Raw genomic sequence first — 25,147 nt, forward strand, 5'->3', positions numbered from 1 at the left:
TCATTCTTATTACTCATAAAATTGGCTTTGCACAAACCACGGGTGTTCTATGGAGGGTCACGTAATTCCAAAGGCATCTCAGACTGTGAGCTTTGGCTTCAGAAAACGAGGAATTTGTTCTGAATTATCAAGATCCTTTCATCATCGCTTCTAGTCAAAAGCAAGGTAGAGTCAGTGTCTGTCTCAAGACCGAACTGCCAATAGCCTGGCACCCTGCAAATGACTTTCTGAAATGGCTAGACTCTGGGGCCATGGTGAAAAGTTAAGAAGTGTTTCCTTATATGACTGGCAGTGTTCTAAGTCATCACAACATCCCTAAGGGGTAACTGGATCTGCAAAACAATGCATCCTCACTGCTGGCCCCTGTGATGTCTAGGGACTTGTGATTAAGTGGTACCTGACAAAGGGGAATTAATTGTGTGTGCTGATGGCACTGAGATTGTTGATAGGATCATCTTAAAATAGGGCCAATAATCCTACTGGGCCAATGCAACCACAGGGTAATTTAACATGGAAAAGAATGTGAGAGACAGAGTGCTGAGTGTGAGACTCAGCCATCCGCTGCTGGCTTTGCAGATGGAAGGGCTGTGAGCCAAGAACTGCAGGCTGCCACTAGAAGCTGGAAAGGCCGTGAAAACAAATTCCCCCCCCAGAGACTTCACAAAGGAATACATCCCTGCTGATACCCTGATTCTAACTCAGTCAGACCCACATTTACAGAAATCTATAAGGCAGATTTCTGTAAGATAATAAATATGAGTTGTGTTAAGCTACTAGGTCCATGGTAATTTGTTACGACAGAAATAGGAAACCAGTACAGGTAGGTTTTATGATGATAATGATGTCCATTTTACAGATGAAGAAACTGAAGCAGCAAGAGTTCAGAGTCTTGCATGATGCCACCTAACTTGTGAGTAGTAGCCAGCAATTGAACCAGGCTGTCCAAAGTCCTCACTCTTAGCATATTTTATTTTTCTCCCAAGGCAGCTCCTCTTCTGACTCAAAATTATCCCTATCATTTCTTTCATTAAAACAAAGGCTTCATTTAGCAAGTTTAATATTCACTGTGTGGTATTGAAAGGTGAAGGAGGAGAGAGAGATGACTTTTTCTCTGTCTTAGATGCTTTATATTCTTCCTTGCAAACCTATAAGGGGGTTGGTTACTCCAAGCAGCCAGTCTGCCATCAAAGCCCAGGGAGGTGGGCAGAAGTAGGGAACAAGAGGAAGACTCAAAGCCTTCCCCGTGTTCTTTGCTGCCTGCGTCCCAATTTTGTTCAGATAATCACCCTCCCTTGTGTACAGAGATGGCACTTCCTCCCGTGTCTCGGGAAGGAATGATGATTGATCTTGGTTAATCATGTAATTCCATTTCTTTTACCAGAGATTGTTTCCGCTATGAGCATGTGACCCAGGCCTAGCCAATGAGATCAACAGAAGTGCACCTTTGGGGTGGGGAAGGATTTCCTCTTAATAAAATAAAACTTTTTATCTTATTATGCAGGAGGTGTCTGCTAGTGGCTCCTGCAACCACTGCCACTACGTGAGACGACAATGCTGTTGCTCTCTGCATGCTGAGAATGGCAGAGAACACAAGCTATAAAAATCGCTCTGAGCTGGGAAGCCAGCCACCTGGAGAACTGCAAACTTTCCAGATGATAAACTTCTTCAGTTGGCTCATCCTAACTGGAGCAATAGGTCTTTTCTGTGGGTGCTCTTCACTTCATGTTACTTTGCAAGACATTTTAAAATGCTTAGATACAGTCTTTGGTACACAGCACCCAGTAAACAGCTGCTACTACTCTTTTTCCCACAAGAAGAACCGGACTCCCAAAGGTAAGCTACTTGGAGAAAAACTGCATTATTTTATGGCAGAACTAGGATTAAAATTCAGGCCTATGTGAATCCCTAGCATACATTCTGCCCATCCGTCAGTCTCTCCCGTTTGTTATTTTATGGCAAGAGTTCAATTACCTGCTATCAAAGTCCACTAAACAGCCATGGGAGAATGACAGATGTTAAGCAGGTCATTCAGTTTGCCCAGATAGCAATTAAATTACCTCCTTAGATGTGCCTTTGACTTTTAAATATTTTCAATTGCAGGTAAGGAGATTTAACTAAATATTCTATGTAATAGTCTCCCAAATGGTAGCAAATCTGTAGTAAGGGGTCTAAGGTCTCTGAGCATACTTAAAATGTAATGAATCTTCAATTAAATGACAATGACAAGACAACATATGGCAATCTATGGGACACAATGAAAGCAGTCTTACGAGGGAAATTCATAGCAGTGAATACTCATGTTAGGAAAGCAGAGCAAGCCCAATTAAACAACCTGATGCTGAACCTCAAGCTTCTAGAAAAAGAAGAGCAGGACAAACCCAGAGCTCATACAAGGGAGGAAATTATAAAGATTAGAGGAGAAATCAATGCAATGCAGACTAAGAAAATGATACAAAAAAATCAATGAAGCCAAGAGTCGGTTCTTCGAAAGAATCAACAAAATTGACAAACCCTTAGCCAACCTTGTCAGAAAAAGGAAAGAAAAGGCCCAAATTCATGCAACAAGGAATGAAAAGGGTGAAATTACAACAGAACCAGCAGGGATCCAGAGGATCATCAATACCTAGTCCCAGAACCTATACACCAATAAGATGGACAACACAGAAGAAATGGACAGATTCCGAGATACATATGAATTACCAAAGTTGAACGAAGAAGACCTAAAAACTCTGAACAACCCAATATCAACCAATGAAATTGAAAAGATAATTAAAAACTTATCAACTAAGAAAAGCCTGGGCCCTGATGGTTTCACTGCTGAATTCTACAAGACATTTAGAGAGGAACTGCTGCCACTACTGTTTAAACTCTTCAATGAAATTGAAAGGGAAGCAATACTCCAAAATTCATTCCTGGAAGCAAGCATCACCTTGAACCCTAAAGCAGAGAAAGACCCAACTGAAAAAGAGAACTATAGGCCAATCTCACTAATGAACATAGATGCAAAAATCCTTAATAAGACAATGGCAAACAGAATGCAGAAGATCATCAAGAAGATCATACACCCTGATCAAGTGGGATTCATCCCAGGGATTCAGGGATGGTTCAATATACGCAAATCAATCAATGGAATACACTATATCAATAGAGCCAAGGATAAAAACCATATGATTATCTCCACAGATGCAGAAAAAGCATTTGACAAAATCCAACATGCATTTATGATAAAAACTCTACAAAAAATTGGAATAGATGGTCTCTACCTCAAACTGATAGAAGCCATCTATGAAAAACCAACAGCCAATAGCATACTAAATGGTCACAAACTGAAATCCTTCACACTAAAATCCGGAACAAGACAAGGATATCCACTATCACCACTCTTGTTCAATATAGTTCTGGAAACATTAGCCACGGCAATTAGACAAGAGAAAGAAATAAAAAGAATAAAGATAGGAAATGAAGAAGTCAAATTGTCATTATTTGCAGATGACATGATACTGTATATAGAAGACCCCAAGAACTCCACCAAAAGTCTTCTAGACTTAACCAAATTCAGTCAAGTAGCTGGTTACAAGGTTAACATACAAAAATCAATAGCTTTCCTCTACACCAATGACAGACTCACTGAGAGAGAAATAGGGCAAATAATTCCTTTCACAATAGCATCCAAAAAAGTGAAATACCTAGGAATCATCCTAACGAAAGAAATCAAAGACCTCTTCTCTGAAAACTATGGCACTCTGAAAAGAGAGATTGAAGATGATATCAGAAAATGGGAAGACATCCCCTGCTCCTGGGTAGGAGGGATTAATATAGTGAAAATGGCCACACTTCCAAAACTGCCATATAGATTTAATGCAATTCCAATTGAGATCCCAGCAGCATACTTCATAGACCTTGAGGAAACAATCTAAAAATTCATTTGGAACAAGAAGAGACCTAGAATAGCAAAAGCAATTCTAGGTAACAGAGACATGGCAGGGGGTATCACAATCCCCAACCTGCAACTATACTATAAAGCTACTGTGATAAAAACAGCATGGTACTGGCAAAGAAACAGACTTGAGGACCAGTGGAACAGATTAGAAGATGCAGAAACAACACCAGACACACTCAGCCATCTCATCTTCAATAAAGGAGCCAAACACCCTCACTGGAGGAAAGATAGCCTCTTTAATAAATGGTGCTGGAAAAATTGGGCTTCACCTTGCCAAAGATTAAAACTAGACCTGTATCTCTCACCATGCACTAAACTAAAATCAAAATGGATTAAAGATCTAAATATTAAAATAGAAACTCTGAACCAGGTGGAACAGAGGTTAGGTAGAACCCTTGAAGACATCGGTGGAGGAAAAGATTTTATGAACAAAACCTCAGTTGCCCGTGAACTAGCACAAACAATCAACCAGTGGGATCTCTTCTTATTAAAAGGCTCTGCACAGCAAGAGAAACCACCAGCAGTGGGAAGAGACAACCCACAATGTGGGAAAAAAATCTTCACCTGCTCTTCCTCAGACAAAGGTCTACTATCTCGAATCTATAAAGAACTTAAAAAGATCAGACCTCCCAAATTTAAAGACCCAATCCAAAAATGGGCATCTGAAATGAACAGACATTTCTCACACAAAGAAGTAGAAATAGCAAATAAATACACAAAAAAATGTTCAACATCACTGGTCATTCGAGAGATGCAAATGAAAACAACACTGAGATTCCACTTCACTCCAGAAAGAATGGCTGCTATCATGAAATCAACCAATAACAAATGCTGGCGGGGCTGTGGGGAAAGAGGAACCCTGCTGCACTGCTGTTGGGAGTGTAGACTGGTGCAACCACTGTGGAAATCAGTATGGAGATACCTCAAAGAACTAGGACTGGAAGTCCCATTTGACCCCGCTATTCCACTGCTGGAGATCTTCCCCAAAGAATTAAAAGAATCATACCACAGTGATACATGTGCGCCCATGTTCATAGCAGCACAGTTTGTGATAGCTAAAACTTGGAAACAGCCCAAATGCCCATCAACTGGAGACTGGATAAAGAAAATGTGGGGTTTTTTTATAAAACAGAGTACTACTCAGCCATAAAAAGTGAGAAATTAGAGACATTTATAGCTAAGTGGATGCACATTGAGGCGATCCTCTTAAGTGAAATAAATAGGACACATATGAATAAATTCCGAATAGTTTCTCTGGTGTGAGAAACTGAAAGTGTAAATAAGGACTAAATGTATAATAGGTCATGTGAAATAGGAAGAAAAGGGGCAAAGGGGAAGGGGAAGTGGGAGGGCTAGAGGAAAGGATAGAAGGGAATGGGATTAATATGAGAAAATGGAAAAATAGGAACAAAATCTTTGTAAATAGGGAGGAATGGAGGGGCTGAAGGGAGGGCTGGGCAAGGGTGAAAAATAAGAACCAAGAGAGACTATGTAAAAGTGCAAATTTCCAATGATGAATGTCATTATATTGTATACCTAAAATGTACCAATGATTAGAATGAATAATTGATAATGCAAAATAGGAAGAAAAGGTCCAAAGGGGTAGGGGTAGTGGGAGGGTCAGGGGAAAGGAAAGAAGGGAAAGGAAAAAATGATGAGAAATGGAAAAAATGGAAATAAAGTCTTTGTAAATAGGGAAGGGTGGAGGGCGTGAAGGAAGGGCTAGGAATGGGGAAAAAATAAGAACCAAGATGCATCATGTAAAGGTACAATTCCCAATGAGAAATGTAATTGTGTTGTATGCCTATAATGTACCAATAAAAGAATTTAACAAAAAAAATGTAATGAATCTCCATTATACTCTTAATGTGGCTAACAGTTAATATTCTAATTACTGGTTAGAAAAATCCCTTTGTAGAGAGATCCTCCTGGATGCGGCCCCAAACTTATTTATACAATGTGCCTCAGTCTTTCTTTCCCTCCAGTCACAATTATAAAGACCACATACAATGACAGAAGGAAGCGGGATTCTCACCTCGCAACAAAACTACCAAACTGCACCATATTGTAATGTGAGAAGAAATATATCTTTGTGTGAAGTCACTGAAATTTAGTATTTATCACTAGTATTTTTACTGCACAGTTTAACCTAGCCTCATCAATACAGATCTTTCTTCAGGACATTACTTTTCCTTCATCACGCTTAAACAATTTTCTATTGAATCTATCATTTGGAGCTATTTCCAGACTTTTTAGTAACCAATGTTACATCCACCTGCAGTAGTTTGGTGCTTCGCATACAATTTGCTCCACAAATGCTGTTCAATGCAGAAATAAATAGGTGTCTAGCAGATGAACAAATGCACTGTGATTTCCATGTCCCATATCTCTATTTTTTTGTGAAAACCCAAAATATATTTTGATTTTGAAAAACAGTAGGTTTGCCAGGTGGTAGGCACTGGGGTTCTCTTTAAAGATAAGGGTTAAGCAGGCTGCAAGTAGAGCTTTAAAAGGAGGATTGAGGTAGAATCAGATTTGAGAGTTGATGAACAAATGTGAATAGGTATTTAAAATGGCCTCACCTCATCACCCCAGAATTAGTGGAAAAACAGAAAAAAAACCAAAACAAAACATGTCTTTTCTGTTGATGATGTTACAGAAAAAAGAAACTTAAGACCCAAGATTTAATTCAAAACCAAACTGGGCTAATAGAAAATGAGCAAGTAGTTGAAAGCCTGTGTAAGTTTGTTGGGGTCTTATTCCTCCACTACAAACTCAAGCACTAGAGGAAATTCTAGACCTCTTGCGATTTGGGCATTCAAGTTGTGGCTTAACTGATAAATGTGCCTTAAAAGCAAATTCTTTAAGAGATCTCATTACCTGTCCTTTACCTCCTGCGTGCCTGAGCCAACATGAGGGTATTTTGTGTGATTCCAGCTTTCATGCATCTTTGAACACCTAAAAATCCAGTTTGCCAAATCCCAAGGTTTCCAAGCAAAAGCATCTTGTTCAAGTCCATCCTTTCAAAGAACTGTTTATTTGAGTTATTTTTCTGAAACTGTGTCTTTGGTAGCTCTACAGAGTCGGTCAAACAGTAAGCTGTACTATAAAACTTATCTCACAGAATTGAAATGTCTATGTTTCATTAGGTCATTCAGGCAAGAGTGGTGACATGCCATCAAAACAGACAACACCCGGTGGTGTAGAAGGCCATATCATCCAGCTACTTCTTCTCGATATTAAAGATCAGTGAACTGGAATGGAATGTTCAATCAGTTGTAAGTCCAGAAAAATTTCACTGGAGTTTAATATGTTCTTTATATGTTTTGAGACCAGGGACATAAGATCCCTGGGCTCCTTAAATTATGACTTCCACAGCTCTGAATATTGGCTTTAAATAAACAACTACCTTGTCAGGGCATAACCCTGGTCACCATTCCACATGAACAGCACCTCTAAGCTTTAGACAATGTATATCCACAGCCTCTCTGGGGACTCAAGTGGACCCACAGTCACATTCCAAAGTATTGATTATCATATTTATGGTCCCTCTCCAATGAGAAAAATGAATGAAAGCAGGATCTTCCAGAGCCTCTTCACTAGATGAACACCTGTTCTGATTGGCAAAGAGAGTGGTACTTACTTTTCTCGATGTCCTGCTAATGTCCAACAAGCAAATAAAAACTAAGGCAGTCATGTGCCTCAGAATCTACCTCTCCCTCTAGCTACAAACACAGTGATGTTCCAGGAAAAGCAAACCATGGAACTTCAATAGTCAGCAAGAGCCTATGAGCAGCCCACCTTACTCAGGGCTTTCTCATAAGATGGCTTCTAGGTAAGCTCTGGAAACAGTGGCCCCACTGTGATGGAAGGACTGCAAAGAAAATTCCACAGAGGAAAGAGCGGGTGAGTCGGGACCCTTTTCCAGCCAACATAACCAATGTCAATCTTAAACCATCACCCAGTACGCCTCTGCCATTCACCTTGTAGGTTCCTCTGTGAACCCTCTGCATATGTCAGGACAATGGAATAGAGGTCTTTCTCACTGAGCATTAGATGGTGGCAAAAATGAGCCAGAGTTGACCAATTCATCTGATCTTCACCCCAAAATTAAAAGGGAATGGGCACATCCAATGAATATAATGAACAAACTTGAATGTAACATGTAGGAAACACACATGGCAAGCTTCAAACAAAACCTCTCCTCTGACCTTAAAATGCCAAGAATGGCCCTCAGCACTGGACTGGATCATGGCCAGTTAGGTCTGAACTCATTTCATATGTTTAGGGGGAGGCAGCTTTTGCCTGCACTTACCCTAATGAATTGTTCACCCTTCATGGAAGTGTGAGACTGACAACAATTTTCAGGAAGTTGCTGGTTCTGGCCTCCGTTCATTTGTTGGGCCTTAATACACCTTCTATGCATTATCTGAATTAAAAATTTTGTAAAGGAGGCCTTTGTAAGAGAAATAATTCGAGTAACAGTGCAGCGAAGCATGAAATCCCAATCTGGACGGTTGGCTGCTTTGTAAAATTCGTCCAGGAATGGGGAAGCCAAAGGAAAGGTAGGGAACAGAGTAGTGGAGTTCACAGTAGCTGATGGAAAGTTTCCCAACCATGTCATGACAGCTGGCCTATGCAGGGCTCCAAATGAAATCCATTATGTTGCCCACAGAGCATGGGATTCTGGCACAGTCAGTGCAAAAATGTTTCCCTCTGTGAGCTTTAGAAGTTATCAAACAGCCTCCCACTGCTTCTCACCCTGCGAGTGAGAGCCTGAAGCTGGACAGCATCAGTTCCCACAGTTGCCCTGACAATCAGTTACCAGATCGTTTTTTTGAAGGGACCAAACACACAGCACTCCAGGAAAAGGAACAGTCTACAGAGGTGCTGCCACTAGCAGACAGCTGGTCTTAATGACAACATGCCACAAATCACATCCAAGCACCAAAGTGTGAGAATAGATACAGTACTATTTTTAATAGAGACAGACCTTAATTATACTGCTAAGAATGCCATGCTACCTGCTTGCATTCCAAAGGATGTCCCTGAGTGAAAGGGAAAGGGCTGATTGATGTATAACTCTTAGCAGGCAGGCACTCGCATGACGGCTTCATGCATTGCTTCTTTCACGGTGGACGTATTCACTGAGAATTGCCACTGCTTTGGGAAGAAAGTGTCCCCAATTAAGGATAAAGCACCCTATAATACCCACCTTCTGTTGAAATTTAAATCCCGGGAACAGAATCAGTGGTGCAAAGCTTTGCTCAAACTCCATCTTAGATGAAGAAAACGCAGGACGGTATGTCCTTATGTTAAAAGATATCTTTACCTGGATATACAAAATAGTGCACTCCTGGGCAGGCTTCTAGTCAAAGGAATGGTCGATTCACGGAGAAACCAGACTTACAGGTGCACATGAGGCTCTAGGTTGATTTGGGACTACAGTGTATGAACAAGCAGGGTCTTAAAACAGGTGAGCTACTGATGCTATCTCAAAGGAGGCAGAGAAACCAGGACAGATGAGTCTATTCTTTCACAACAACTAATGAGGACACGAGACCTTGAACATGATTCCCAGCATCACTTTATGGGAGAAGAGCTTTAGTATCACTGAAGTGCTCACAGGTATGAATAAGACAACAGGATCCAGACACAGAGCCTCCTGTCAAATTGAGACCCTGTTAAGTTAGGAACAGCACAGCACTATTTGAAGTACTTTATATTCTTCCAACCAGCAAGATCCCCTATCACTTATAATTATAGCAGATAACTCAAATGGGTTTAGTTCAAAGGTTTTAGTTATAGAAAGATTGTGTGGGAGGATCCAACTATTGAAATAAATGATTACGAACCTGTGTTAAAACATTCATTAAAAGTACTGGCCATCATGGTGAAAAAAGGCTTATCAAAATGGTGTCTAAAACCCTGAAATTCTTTGATTTTTTTTTTCCACCACAGAGTCATCTATGGGAACAAAGAACAACAAAGAACAAAAGCAAGCCAGTCTTAGTAACAGCCATGTCACCGGAAGCTGGTGACAACACCCTAGAAAAGGCCAAGCTGATATCTTCGAAGAGTGAGGACTCAAAAGGCGCCAACACATAAGCTGCCTCAATAACCTGACTTCAGTAACATCAGTCCTAAGACAGTGCCACGGACAATATCACTCGGCAGCACCAGGCGCTAACCCTGCCTGGGAAAGGAAACCACGTGACCTCTGGAGAAGGAGAGTGGCAAGTGAGGACTTGAAGCAAGGCTGAAGAGTTGAAATCAGTGTGGCAGAATGTGGATACTGGCTAATTCCAGACGGCGGGAATCCCATGCATTTGGAATATTTCACAAAGTGCAAACGTTTCACTTAACTGTTGGCTGAGCAAGCCATTTAGGGAGAGAATGCAACAGGAAGCCCTCTGCAGAGGACATGCCAGAGCTGTACCTACTCTGCTCCCGCAGTCCATGGTGGCCATGTGCCCCTGAGTTCAGAGGACACAGGAAGCTGCAATAAAGGTCTCCTGCATTCACTGCAGTTACTCTCCATTCTCTACAGGGGTGTTTCCTTTTGAAAACAAGTCCCACTTAGATTAAGAAAGAAAAAGTGTTCAGAGTTGGGGTGTAGTGGTGGGGAGCTTCTATGAACGTCAAAAACCAGGCTTGCGTTGTGTATTTCAAATAGCAATGAAGCCTAGGGCTCAGTCCCCAGCATCCTTCCCTCAGAACAATGAGTTAAGAAACTGTAAGTCACAAACAGGAAGTCCCACATTTGGGGCATTGCCTCATATTAGGTGGGTTCTCTGTGTGTCTTTTGGCTGAAACATCACTTTTTAAAGGGTTCCACCTCCAAGTGACTGTGCACTATTTTTGGTCACCAACATCTAAGCGATTAGGAAGACTGTTCTCCACCAAGTTAACAAGGAAAATAACTTGCTCAATGAATTTTTATTGAGATAAGAAGCTCATGGAGATTCCTGGGCCAGCAGCAATCAACATGGGGCAAAGTAAAAAACTCATTTGCCAGGTATCAAAAAATAGGAAAAGACAAAGAAATGCAAACTATGTGTGGACTTAGGATTCAGGATTCCTCTCCCCAACAGGAGACTTTAACTGTCCTTACAAAAGCCAGTTAAAAATGTTTAAGGAACATACTTGAACTGCAGCATTTCTAATGTGGCTGTCACACTACATTTAATGCAGAAAAGATGTATTTTTAAATGATCCGGTTACTCTGAGGGCTTTGGCTTATAAAAGCCTTTTTTATTGAGATTCTAAATTCCAGTCTGAATAACCTTTCAATTTGTTCCAGTAATTTTTCCCCTCCTGCATTTGCATTGGCAATACAGCTGGAGTCATTTCAAAGCCCAGGCCCTGAGCACTGAGTCTTTTGTACCAAGTCTCCCCCTTCAGCACAGACTGTGGGTGCCAGATTTGACATTTCTATGAAGCTGTTTGCACAAGAAAAACCACTTGCTTTTCAAAGATTGAGATTAAAGAGAGCTTAGGAAAAGAAAGAGAACATGTAGTATTTTTCATCACTCCTGTGATCACCTGCGGGTTGAGGTAGGGGTTTGACTGGGAATTAAGTCCCTTCAAGATTCCGGTTAAGATTCAAGTTAAAAGTGCTGCAAGCTGACATGGCTCTCCGTTAGTATCTCTGCCTAGATCTCAAACTGGCTGTTTCATTATCTGACTTTCACTTTATTTTGACTTCTGCTTGAGCTGACTCTTTTGTTTTCCAACCTGGCTTTTGGTGACATGACAGACCTACACTGCAGTGACAGAAACGTGTGTAAACTCTGCTGCTTTTCAGAAGGTACCTTCTCCCCAATGAGGACAAGAAAGAGATTTTTCCAAGATGGGAAAATTATCCAGGGAGGTGAGGTCTCTCCAATCAAAACCAATCAAAGGCAGGAAGACCAGGAATGTTTACCAAGCTTCCACTCTACGGCCGGCGTGGTGTGACACACTTTCAGGAATATTTTTCTCCAAAATGGAACATGTAAATAACAAAAGTTACCCTCAAACCCAAATTGTGAGGGCACTAGTTTTTCTGAAGAAAACTGAGTATCACCCCAAATTCTGGAAATTACTTTTATATTTAGTTTGTTGGAGTAGGATTAGACTTGTAAAATTAGTTTCTCATATAATATATTTCTGATCTGTTTTCAAACATCAAGTGGTCTATTTTGGTGGGCTGCATGCATTTTATCTGGAAGAAATTAAGACAACTTTTGGATCAGCAATGATTTTTGAAACCTAGCAAGAAATCTCAATTAATGGCCAAATTCATTTCTCATAGAAATTAAAGGTACTTGATCAGTCCTGTGAACAGAATCTGACTTCTTTCCACCACTGTGGCCCAGTTCCCTTTAGATTTATTTATTTAGTTTTTGGTGGTGGCAAAGTTTTGTTAATGGTAGGAAAAGAAACCGGCTCTGGAGAGCAAGTTGGGCCAAGTAAAAGTAGGACAAGAAGCACACTTTATAGCGTGAGCGAGGCCACCACCAAGAATTGTGTAGTCTCTGACTTTTTTTTTTAATTCCATTAATTTATTTTAATTCTCTTTCACTTTTTCTCCTGGTCTTCTGTTATCTTCTCTACAGGTCGCTTCTTCAATCCCTTCATTTTCCTTGTTTGTAGATTGCTTAGGTCTTGTTTCCACATATGGATCTTTCCATAAGTTGTACCAAAAGTATCATGGGACCTATTTTTCTTCTTCTTTGGCTTGAGAGCTTTTGGCATTTTCATAGATAGTTTATAAAGGTCATCTGAGGCCAGTTGTGTCCTCCTGAGAACCAGATCCACTGAAGGTCCCATCTCTTCTAACTCAATCCATGGTGTTCTGCAACCAGATTTCTTCAACAGCAACTTATAGCTTCGAAAGTAAACCTTCCCCTTCAGAGCAGTGAAGTGCAGAACATACTCTAACCCAGCCAGGCAGATATTTGCTACTGTGGGACCTCTGAAGAGATCAATAGGAAGACTTTTTAGTCTTCTGTAGTCTCCTGTAGTGTCAAAATCATCACCAGCGAATATTAAAATGGGCTTTGTTCCCTCAGGACATTTACTGTTCTTAGTATCTTTTAGAGACACAAATTTCTCAATACCTAATTCAATCACATGCAGCACATGGTAGTCATACATAAGACCTATTACTAGGTTACTGGGCCGCTTCTTATTATGGGATCCAAACATGAATAAAGAACAATCTGACTTCTTTGAAAAGAACTCCAGTGATGTCTGATCCTCAAATGGTCTTGTAATATTTTTCTTTTTATACAGAACTCCATATGGTTTTCTCAGTGCATACACGTCTTTCAGTACTTGCATCACTGTTGCATTTGCATTTTCCCCTTTGATCAGCATAGCATTTTTATTATTTTCACTACGTTTCGGTTCTCTCTTCTCAAGGACTCTCTTGGCCCTTTTTGCTTGGGGCTTTAATAACTCAGTTCAAGGCACCCATCGCCACCACCTCAGTCCAGCCACTACAATCGCATAGTCTCTGACATTACCATGCTGACCCGTGGCCCATCCTTTGGAAGGCACCCTGGCTTTTGGAGGGGGTGATGCGGAGGCGGAGGGCCACGGACATGAGGCCAGTCCACGGTGTTAGGTCTTTGTTTCCGCACCGAACAGCCTGAGACTTGTGCAAGCAACTTTCCAACCTGACAGAAATGAATTTAGTGACAGCACTGACCTCACAGGGCTGCTGGGAGAGGCACAGGAGGTCAGCTCATTGAAAGCACTCCACGTGGACTCCAACCCACAGGACAAAGTCAACCAAGCAAGAGTTTAATCTTTCTGTTGTACTGTTTGTGATTCTTCTACCAACCGGTTCTTTATTCAATGTCTTGCACATCGGAAGGCACTAAGGGTATGAAAGTGAAAGCCCAGCATCTGAGTGATGCTTGTTTGAGGCATTCTCCAGAGCAGCACTGTCAGCAGACTTCCCGCAATGATGAGAATAGTACATCGGTGCGCGTACGGCTGCCATGAGTGAAATGGAGCCTCAGGATACATGAATTGTGGCCAGTGTAATGGAGGAACTGATTTTTAACTTTCGTTTAAATTTTAACTTCAATGTGAATTTAAATGGCCATGCATGCCTCACTGGACAGCACACTCAGCCCTACAATATGAGGAAAACAGGCTAAAGAGCAAATGCTATGTGTCAGCATGTAGGAAAAGTCCCATGTTGATGAAAAGGATTACTAAGCCTTCACCCAGCAAACATTTGGGATGCCACATGGGGTCTGGAAGATTTGGGTGAGTGAGAAGTGAGACTCCTGCGTTCCAGCCCTGGATCCATTATTTACAAGTGAGCCCGGGTGAATCCACTGGCTTCTCTGAGCCTTGATTACCCTCGGTGTGATTGGGTCATGTGGGCAGAGTGAAGCTTAAATATGGGTTCTGGCCTCTAAGGAGCCCCACAGATAGAATCTTACATGCGTCTTACATGCACAGGTCTTGAGCACCCAAACACAACACAATTTAAGTTTATCATTTGCATGGGGCTTCTGGTTATTCATTCAACAAGGATCTAAACTATCAAATAATCAGCCTTGCTATATGGTAGGCTCTAAAGGGATAGAAAAAAGGCTAAACTACCATTTAGAACATACTAACATGTGCCCTGTCCTTTAATCTCATGGAAACCCAGGATGCGGTCAACATCGCTGACCTCATTTGATGTAGGCCACAACTGGGGACACAGAGCGGCTAAATAAATCACCCAAGGGAACACCACACGGCTGAGCCCCAAGTCCAGTTTGATAAAGCCCCAAACCATAAGACCTTCTGCTGAGAAACACAACAGTAAATGATGCAGCGCTCCTAGTTTAGAGAGGATAAGACATAAACACAAAGTGACAGACACAAAGTAAAGAAGAGGTGAAGCAATGGAGAAAGAAAGGCTAACTTCCAACCAATTTGTTAGGCCTAAGTGGGCAAGCAAGCTGTTTTCCATAGGAGGAAGAGATGAGTTAATAATGTTAAGAGTGGCTCTCTTCTACCTCACTGAAAGAGGAGCTCTCAGACCTTCCCCTTGGTCAAACCAGAGAGACGAACTGTATCTTAGGACCTCATGCCTTCCCTCCCTCATTGTGCCAGGATCCTGCCAGGCTTCCTCTTGCAGGTCCTTTCCCACCTGCCACTTCCCCCAGGCATCTCATCAGAGTCCGGCTGGCACGGCATCAGAGGGAAGAACAGTGTTTAAAACTGGAAGCCAGATGCCACCAGCTACCCACTGCTCCTGTGAGGTACTTTTTATAGCCTGAGATTTATCATGCCTTCGTGCTTTTGTCTGATCTCCATCCTTAGTCTTTTAAGCATGTTCAGGGCCTTCTTCCATATTTTCAATGAAGCATACTCTCAGCACTCAGTACCTGCTAAATAATAACAGTAATTATATCCTTTGTACCTAAATGCCTCCTGTGGTTTCAATAATCTTTGATTCTATGGGGCCGGGGATTTAGCTCAATGGTTTGACCACCTGCTGTGCAAGCGCAAGGACCCGAGTTCAATCCCTGTACCAAAAAAAAAAAATAATAATAATAACCTTTGATTCTAGTTAAGAAACCTTGCTGAGCCGCCTGTCTTTGTGGGGCTGCTAGTGATTTGTACAAGCTTTTGCTTGCTGCCCCAGACATCCATGTACTCTATAAATGGTGATACGTAGCAGGAAATGGACAGGGTAGGAAAAATATGTATGCAGGCCATCTGGCTATATATCAATTTATAAAATGTATCATAGGAGATGAAAAGTGTTAGGCAGATATACTTATTATTTCTATGTTTCTCATATTTCCCTCAGTCACTTTGTATCTCCTTCCACAAATGTTCAAGTCATGTTTTATTCTGACTGTACAAATTCTTCTTACTTGAACATTCTCATCTCTTCAAAGATGATCGCAGACAGGAGGCCTTTGGTTTTAATCCTTTGCTTGCTCTCTCAAATGTCAAGTATTTGTGTTCAGCATTTTCAAAATCAATAGGGACCAAAAACATATCAAAATGAATATCAGATTGTTCAGAGCAGAATATTAAACATGTCTTGTGTTTTTCTAAGGCAAGTTTTAAAAACAGGACTGGCAACAAAGCAAGTTGAAAGTTTATGAAAACAGACAATTTTAGCTGCATTCTATTTCCCTTTGTCTGGAAGCCAGTTCTTTCCAGAGTTCAAAGCAGCGCTGTATTGTTACTTCTCTTCTAAACAAACATTTCTGCACACCAGTAAGTCCTCCCACCCCCAGCTCCAAAGTCTGGCTCATTCCCCACGATTTGGCATTCACATTCCTGAGACGATGCTCTGGTTCCGAGTCAGCTGTGGGTACCGTTTTATTCTGCATCCATGTGCAGCTTCCTGGGAAGCACCTGTAACTAATCAATTGCCGCTAGGCTCTGACAATAACTTGGAAATACTGTTATTTGGATTGGGTGCAGTTGATTGATTTAAATGAAAGTAAGGAGAGAGAACAGCAAAAATGGTAACAGAGAGCTCAACAAAGGGACAATAAGCACTATTTTCGATTCCTGGAAAGTATTGCTAAGATAACATATTGCACATAATTTAAAAAATAAGAATGAACGACAGGCCCACAATACAGATTACCATACCCACTGGCAAAATGAGATTGTGGAAGAAGAAGAAGAAGAAGAAGAAGGTGTGGTGAGGGAAAATTGAATTGACTGCTCTATCTTACAGATATTTAGCAAAGATCCTTCCTTCTCCTTGGCCCCCTTTCCATCAGTGACGCTGGCATTCATTAAAATGGGTGATTTGAATTCATGGAAGGTAGAGAAGAAATGAAAGTATCTCAGTACACTGCTCCTGCTCCAACTGCTTCACTCTGGAATGCATGAAAAATAAGTGTGCATACGCTTCACTCCCTTCCAGGTCACAGGACCGGGGGCACCCTGCAGCCATGGGAGGAAAGAGAAGAAGGGGTTGAGAAAGGGCAGTGGGCATGCAGCACAGGGAGAGCTCTCCATTCGAATGGCCAGGCAGGGACTTTCTCCACAGACTGCAAATCTGTGCTCAGCCCTGGAAACCAATGAGCTTAAAGGAGCTGATGCTATTGTTCCCAAGGAGCCTGGCAAGAAGAGTGTTCTTCCCAGGCCTGCTGTGCTGTGCCGAAGGCAATGCGACTGAGACCAAGAGCCTCCAGGGAGTCCAGTGACTTGTTATCCTCCTGGAGTCTCAGACAGAGTTCATGGAGATTCCAAGGCACGAGGCTCCAACATAGGGAAGCTCTTCCCTTGTTCAATCACAGCCCATCTCCCGATCAGGCTTTCTCCACCCCAAGTCCAGTGTCCCGGGCACAGCCCAGGGTAATGGAGGGTGTGAGGAGGCACTGCATTGGCCAGCAAGGCTTCATCATCCACATAGCTCAGGGAATCACGTGGACCCTGCTGCACTTCCATAAACGCTGAAAGGAACCACGAGGAAGGGCCATGTGGTTCTACCCAGCAGTTCTACCCCAGGAGCTCTTATTTCCTCAGACCCTGGTCACCCATGGTGACTTGTTCCACCAGTCCTTTCCAAGTGGGCTTTGCTAAGCAGGAAGCAGTGGAGTCACAAGCAAACTGCACGAGGAGACAGACCAGAGTCTGCAGGGGTCGGAGCAGACAGTGGAGTGATAAACCCACCCTCTGGAGCTGACGTGGCCAAGTGCAGGTGGCTCTTCTGGAAGAGCAGTGGCTCTCAAACTCTGCAGCAGATAAGAATCCCATACAGACACCTGAGACGGATCCTAGATCCAGAGTCAGAAGCTCTGGGGAGAGGACAGGAGTCTGAGCAGAGCTCCAGGAGACTACAAAGGCAAGGGCCTTAAGAACCCTGCTCCTCACCACTGGCCCCCAACATCAGGACTCCAGACATGGAATAAGGAGAGATGATTATTAACAACATATTGCTGGCTGATTTAAGAGACTGCACAACTTTAGAATGTTTTACAACGATTTCTGGAGAGTTCAGTGCTGGGGCAAAATGGGATCTTTGATGAAATGTAGCCACGGGAAGATGGGGGTTGCTAAGTGACATGCGGACAACAGGTGCGTTCCAGCCAAGGACCCTGAGCAAGAAGGGAGGTATCCAGGTATGCAGGGAACTGAACCCTCCGCCCCAAACTTCCTGATGGTAGTGACCACATGAGTTCCCTCCAGTGAGTCCCACTGCAGAAGCCAACACCTCTCTAATGCAGGTGGTATCGGCTCTCGCAGGGATCTGAAAAGATTCTCAGGGTCATTTCAGCTGGGAGCAGACTCCTCCCCTGCCATGGGCCATGCCACTGGGGCTGGATGAGAATCCAGTCAGCCATCTGAGATGCAACGTGAAGACTGCGGAGCCTCCCAACACTGCTGACTTAGGGGGGCACTGGCTCAAAGCGCTGATAACAGCAGCAATTATTTGTAAAGTTCTAGGTGTCAGCAGCTATAATTAGAGCTACTGAGATTTTCCTCTGGTTGTGATGGTGGAGTCAGTAGAGCCAGGCGGGAACACATCCCCTCCTCAACCTTACCCTCTGCCCCATCTGGCCACCACAGCTCTCCCAGCTCTCATGGACCAAGAGAGAAGAGAAGTGAAGACAGAAAACAGGAAGAGATACAGAAGGAAAGGAGGTGAGAAAGCAAAGCCTTTTTCAGGCACAGGAGCCAACGCAAAAGCCAGAAAGGAAATAACTGGTCATCTGACTCTTCACAAAATTTTTAAATTCTAACATGGTGAAAGCCACGGTAAAAATCTGACCGGAAACAAAAAACTATGAAACATGTTAATGGGCAATGACAGAAGTTAGTATCTTTATATAGGAAAGATCTCCTGAAAGTCACAAAGGCTAGAGATGTATTCCTTGATTTAAAACAAAGCAGGCTGTGGCTTGATAGTCACTCAGACGTAAGCAGGAATGGAGAGCAAGTCCTTCCGGTGAAGGATGAGCAGGGTGCCCACACTGTGCAGGCCGAGTGGCTACGCTGCGGTTAGCTGCGCTCCAGCCACAGCCAGAGGCAATGGGAAGAAAGCCTGGCACGTGGCCGGGGGAAGGAGATGGGCACCGGCAGGCCGGGCTCCTCTTAGGGCACCTGGGAAGGGGATCCAAGCTTCAAACGCTCTTGCCTTTGGATCAGTTCGTGAGCTTCTATACATTCATCCTAGAAACAACTTGTGATATATACCAATTGTATTTTTCTAAAAGAGGAAAAACCTACACTTGCGTACAACTTACTCACTGAAATATAATGCTTTTGTAAAATATTTCACGACATAACAAAAGTTGTGATGCCACAATAGAAGGAGAGGAGGAATCAAGACACAAAATTATTTAAGTGGATCCTCATTTTGTAATAACCATACGTAGAAAAAAGGCTAGGAATGAAGTCAGGATTTTAGCTCTGTATTCCCTAGAGAAGGTAAGTTTTAGAACAGTTTTCTTTTTCTCCTTTTATTCTACCACCGTCTATTTAAACAAAAGACTATAACAAATGTGGCAAAAGACGATCCCCCAAAAGGAGCCAGGCGTGGTGGTACGCACTTGTAATCCCAGACCTGGGGAGGCTGAGGCAGAAGAATCTCAAGTTCAGGCTCAACATGGATTACATAGTGGAACCTGACTCAAAACAAGACAAAAAATTGCTTTTTAAAGGGGAGTAAAATTAGAAAAGGGGGTGGATGGGCAGTATGTGCCATCTCAAAGAGAGCCAAACACGTCTGGTAGAACCTTGACCCCTTCCTCCAAGGACATCCTTTACTACAGTAACCTGCCCTGCTCCACAGTTGCATCTTTGAGGCTTCAGCTACCCACACTCAAAAAGGAGTGTAAATTACAGTACAGCAAGATATTCTGAGAAAGACAGAACACATTCGCGTATAATTGCAGTATATTATTACAACTGTTCTATTTTAATACTAGTTGGCAATCTCTCAGTGGGCCTAATTTATGAATTGAACTTTATGATGGATACAGTACATGTGGATTCTGCACCATCTGTGGTTTCAGACATCTACTGGGGTCTCTAAATATATTCCTCCTGGGTAAGGACTGAAGGGTCCATCTGATTGTGGCATGTTGAGTATATTGACCACAAAGCATTCCTCCCTGTCTTGTCTGGGTCCCAGCAGAGGGTGGGTGGACTGCATCCTCTTGTCAACAGGCTGTGAGGCCACCAGGCCCCATCAGGATTGTCTTTTATTCCAAGATGACAACCTCCTTTTATATTAGTATCAAGATTTCCATTCTTACATGAGAGGATGAAATAATAGGATATAGATGTTGTGTTTAACATTCTGACCAAACAAAACAAAAACCTGCCAACCTCATGCTATTGTACTTTTTGTTTTCTTTTTACATTTTACTGGTCCATAAAATCCAGCAGTCTGATGGCCAATTCTCTAGTCCATAAGCCCCGATTAAAAAGAGTTTGCCATATCAAGTGGAAGCAAAACTAAATGGCTTTTTCTCTTAAGGACCTTGCTGGGTAAATTCTCAGCAAAGAATGACAGACACCTGGGTCCACTGAAGAGGTTTACTGAGGCTGAGACATCTGTGGAGCAGGAGCTCTTTTTCCAAAAGGCCTGTGAGGGACACACAAATCTGCCCGCAGAAAGAAAGAACCCAGCACTAGGTGCAGTGGCACTGCTGCTGGGAAGCTAGAACCGTAACGGGTTGGGATTCCCCGTCCACTGGTGCTTGCGCGCTGAGAGCCGAGCCTGAGAGTATCTGAGAAGGTTTAATGAGACTCAGAGCTGAACTGTAAGCTCGGTCACCTGACTGGACAGTCATCTGACTCTGACATGGAAAATTAAGGCCGGGCATATGTAGCCTAAAGCTGAGCACACACGTCCTCCAGCTGGGGCAGGTGCCCTGTGGTTCCCCGTTCCCTCCATAGGCACAGAGCCCAGCGGTGTGGAGAGCAGGCAACAGAGGTGCAGAGGTGCGTTCTGCGGCAACTGCCCAGATGCTCTCCTTGCTAGAAGAAACTTGGCTCAGAAGGGTTTCTTAAAAGAGGAGCGAGAAAAGAACAAACCTGACCACAGGATCAATAGAAATTGATATCGCGGATTACTTTATATAGTTAGCAGCTGCTTGTGATGAATGCTGTTGTGGTAACGTGTGGGCGATTCACAGAGTCAGAATTAAAAGGTAAAGATTAATGAAGACATCTAGTATGTTTTCACCCCTGAATAAGCTCTTAAGGCAGGAAAAAAAATAAGCTCACAACTCTGCAAACGTGAACATCTTAAGAAGCACACAGTAAATAAATTAAAAACTCTTCCTTACAGTAAAAGGCAGCATCTCTTTCCCCATCAAACAGGCCCTTGAGGGGCTCCCTCATGCCACAGGGTTCTAAAAAGAATTCAGCATTTGCTCATTTTCATGTTAACAAACTAAGGATTTTGAGTTAGAGATTACTATAATTACTCTTCTTCCTAAACTGTTCACTGGGAATATACTTTCAACACCTTTCTTTGGCATTCTGACAGCCTTTAGGTAAGTGATCTAGATTTAAACATGCCCAGGCTTCCATCACACACCTCTCTCTCTGTCCCCCTCCCTGAGCTATATCCTGCCGTGTCACGCAGCTGGGAGCTCTTCCAGTGCATTCTGCAATGTCTTTCCTGGCCCACTGTAAACAATGCACTGTGGGAATAGAGACTGAGCGCCAGTGGGAAGTCCCTGGTAGCAAAGTGCCCAGTTCCTGCCAAAATCTGATCAGAATACCTTGGGAAAGGGGCCCACACTATCAGCCAACAAAGAAGCTGTTTCTGTGCCCTGTGTCCTTTTACTTGTCTTAGTCACCATCTCACCACAGGGACAAAACACCCAACCCCTACAACTTTAAGGACAGAGGTTGGTTCACACGCTCAGAAGTTGGAGTCTATGTTCGGCAGGCTCGAAAGCAGAAATGGTATGGTGGAAGGGCCCGGGTAGAGGAAAGCTGCTCAAATCACGGCAGTCAAGAAGCAGAGAAAGAAGGCAGAAGCCAAGGAGGCAGAGATGTCCTTCCAGGTCACCCGCCTGCAGCCAGGCCCCACATCCTGGTTCTGACCACACATTTAGCTCTGAACTCACCTGTGGATTAATCCATTGATGGCTGCAGTGGCCCACGATCCAATGACCTTCTGAAAGTCCCACCCCTGAACACATGAGGCCTGTGGGGGCCATCCTAGATCTAAACCATAACATTCCTCAAGTACCTCAAAGACAGCTTCAATTGTGCAATGCAGCTTCTTTTTCCTTATGTGGGACTCAGCCATTACAGCTGGTAGAGGGCTTTGGCTGACTGGAACCCAAGTCTCTTTTTCTAAGAACTCATTGTTAGAGTGAAGGGCTAAAATTTTTGTAAAGACATCTTCAAGCACACATATACATATAGGAAGGAATGAAGGAAGAAAGGGAGGGAGGGAGGGAAAGGAGGATGAGAAAAAGGAAAGAAGGAAGGTAGACAGCAAGAAAGCTCTAGTTTAGAGGTCAAATGTTTCCCAAAAGCCCAGGGTGGCACTATTGGAAGGCAGTAGATAAATTGTTTAGGAGGTGTGGCCTAGTGGGGGGTCACTGAGATCATACCCTTGAAGGTGGCTGTGTGACTCCTTTTCTCTCTTTTACTTCTGGGCCATGAGATGAGGTTTGCACATCACTTGCTCACTGCCACTGCTCTATGACACCTTATCAGAGGCCCAAAGCCTAATCAAAGGTCTGCCTAATCGTAGTCTGCGATCTCTAAAACTGCAAGCCGAACTAAATCTTTCTCTTTATAACTTAACATCTCAGCATTTTGTTACAGTAACAGAAAACCGACTAACATAGAAAGAGAAAAGCTCAGATGACAACCTTTATACTTTCTTGCCATTTGTAGGCCACACAATATCCCAAAATATAGTGGTGAACCATCACAAGGGCAAAGGAAGGACAACTCCTTAATTCAGTTGGCCTTGGCCTTACTACCTTACCCTTGAAAAGCAACTTTTCCCAGAAGACTAGACTACATCCTTCCTTAAGAATTATTTTCTCGGGCTGAGGATTTAGCTCAGTGGTGCTGCCACCTGCCTTGCAAGTGCAAGGTTTTGAGTTCGATCCCCAGTACCAAAAAAAAAGAATTATTTTCTTTTACTGTAGACACAGTGAGAATTAAAAAGGAAAGGAAAACAACACAAAAGCTATTCACCATGTCTTGACAAATAAATTCCATTGGGAAGTAACATTTTCCCAAATTGCTTGATACATATCAATCAGATACAATTCTGCTATCAAATCACAGGCTAACTCAAGAAAAAGGATACTTGGTCTAATGAGCTGTCCACAGAACAATGACTACTCCATGTCAATACCACCTGTCAGATGACATAGTCACTGACATCAGTGGCCAAAATGAGCTATTGAGATGACAGAAGTGACGCTGCTCCTGCTCCTGATGATGATGAGAATTTCCTCAACAGATACTTACTGAACTGTGTGCTAGGCCATGCTAAGAGCACTTAAAATTCATACCAAATAAGATGCAAAGCTCCATCCCTGCACTGCTCTCCCAGAGCAGACCAAACAATAAACAATACAAATACGTGGAAAGGGTGTAGCATCTGAGAAAGGAATAGGTAAACATACTGTAGATAGGTATAATTGATGCAAATTAAGAGGTACTGAGAGTTTCCCAAACATAGTCAGAAAGGAAATGCAATTTTAAATAGGTGGTCAGCTAGGCTTTATGGAGAAAGTGACATCTAGGTGAAAACTGAAGGGAAGTGAGAAAGTTTAGTGTGCAGACATCCGAGAGGAAAGTATCCTAGGAAGCGAGCACAACCAGGGCAAAGGTCCTGGAGCAGGAGAGTGCACGGATTGGTAAAAAGAGTGCTAAAGTGGTCAGGGTGAAAACACATGAATGAAAGAGGAAATGACAGGAGAAGAAATCAGAGATAATATGTAGGTGGGCAGAGCAGGACAAACAGAGATGAGGGCTGTTTTTTAAAATAAGGAATTAGCTTCTATTATAAGGCAATGGGAGCTGCCACATGATTACAGGCAGAGAAGAAACAGGAACTGATAGACACTTTAAAAGAATCACTCGGGCTGTTGGATTGAGAACAGCTTAAGGGGGCAGTGTTGGGGAGACAGGTTAGAGATGGCTGGAATAGCCCTGCTGGTGGCAGTGGAGGCAGTGTGTGTGTGTCAGGTCGCTACATCTGAAAGTGGAGCCCACGGGATTTAAAGATTGATGGACAAGGTCTGAGAGACAGAAGAGGCCTCACATACGATGCCAAGCTTCTGACCTGTGCACCCAGACAGACGGCACTACCATCACACAGAACAGGGAGGTCAGCGAGGAGAGCAGGTTAGGGAGGGAGGTGAGAGCTGAGCTTTGGACAGGAGAGGTCTGAGATGCCCTTCAGGTGGGGATGTGAGGAGCATGGGGTGGACCACTGCAAACCTCAGGGACGAGATCTATCCCGGAGATACAGATAGACTTGGGAGGTGTCAACTCAGCGTGTAGAAGAAATGGACAAAATGAGCCTGGATCAGATCACCGTGTGAGGGAGAGAGTGGAGGTGGAGGAGGAATATTCCAGCACTGCATGTGGAACATTTAAGGGCAACAAAATAAGAAGGAATCAGAAAGCGAAACTGAAAAGAAGCTGGTAAGAGAGGTAAAACCAGGAGATCTGGGTACCCTGGCAGCCAACTGAAGAAAATTCCTCCAAGAGGGGGAGAAACCGACCGTGTCATAGCTGCTGCTATGGGAATAAGGGAAGACTGCACGTCAATTGCTAGATTCCCCAGTGGCCACTGCCATTAACAACGGCAGCACAAGCTCTTCTGTGTGTCAGGAACGATGTCAAGCTCTTTCTGCATATTAACTCATTCAGTCTTTACAACCAGCTTTAGAGCCTATTTTTCTGTCAAACTGAAGTTCAGAGAAGTACAAGGCGCTTAGCCAAGTACCAGGAAACAGATACAAATGCAAACCTCACTGAATCCAGAGTGGGGCTCGTGACAGCTGCCTTTCTCCCCCTGCTTCCTGGCACACCATGGAATACATAGGAAAGAAGGCAGAAGGAAAGAAGAAAGTGAAAAAAGTAACCAATAAAAAATTGAATATGGAAAACGGGGATAAAAGAAGGAAATAAATTTGTGCTTTTTATGGATACAAATGGTTTCTAGTTCAGCTAACATCAGCAGGTAATTTGGAACACACAAATATTTCATAATGAAGATCTGATCAA

At 43.0% G+C, this 25,147-nt stretch overlaps 1 protein-coding gene and 1 pseudogene across 17 annotated transcripts in view; both read right to left on the reverse strand.

Annotated features, from left to right (window-relative positions):
• Cacna2d3 (calcium voltage-gated channel auxiliary subunit alpha2delta 3) overlaps positions 1–25,147 on the reverse strand; it is a 1,090,211-nt gene that overhangs the window by 319,134 nt on the left and 745,930 nt on the right. The window lies entirely within an intron of this gene.
• Positions 4,198–23,171, reverse strand: LOC147826476 (ribosome production factor 2 homolog pseudogene; annotated as a pseudogene).

This window comes from Heterocephalus glaber, unplaced genomic scaffold, assembly GCF_053883595.1.
Source record: "Heterocephalus glaber isolate CG9 unplaced genomic scaffold, H.glaber_assembly_v1.0 deba00001472, whole genome shotgun sequence".
Taxonomy (NCBI): domain Eukaryota; kingdom Metazoa; phylum Chordata; class Mammalia; order Rodentia; family Bathyergidae; genus Heterocephalus; species Heterocephalus glaber.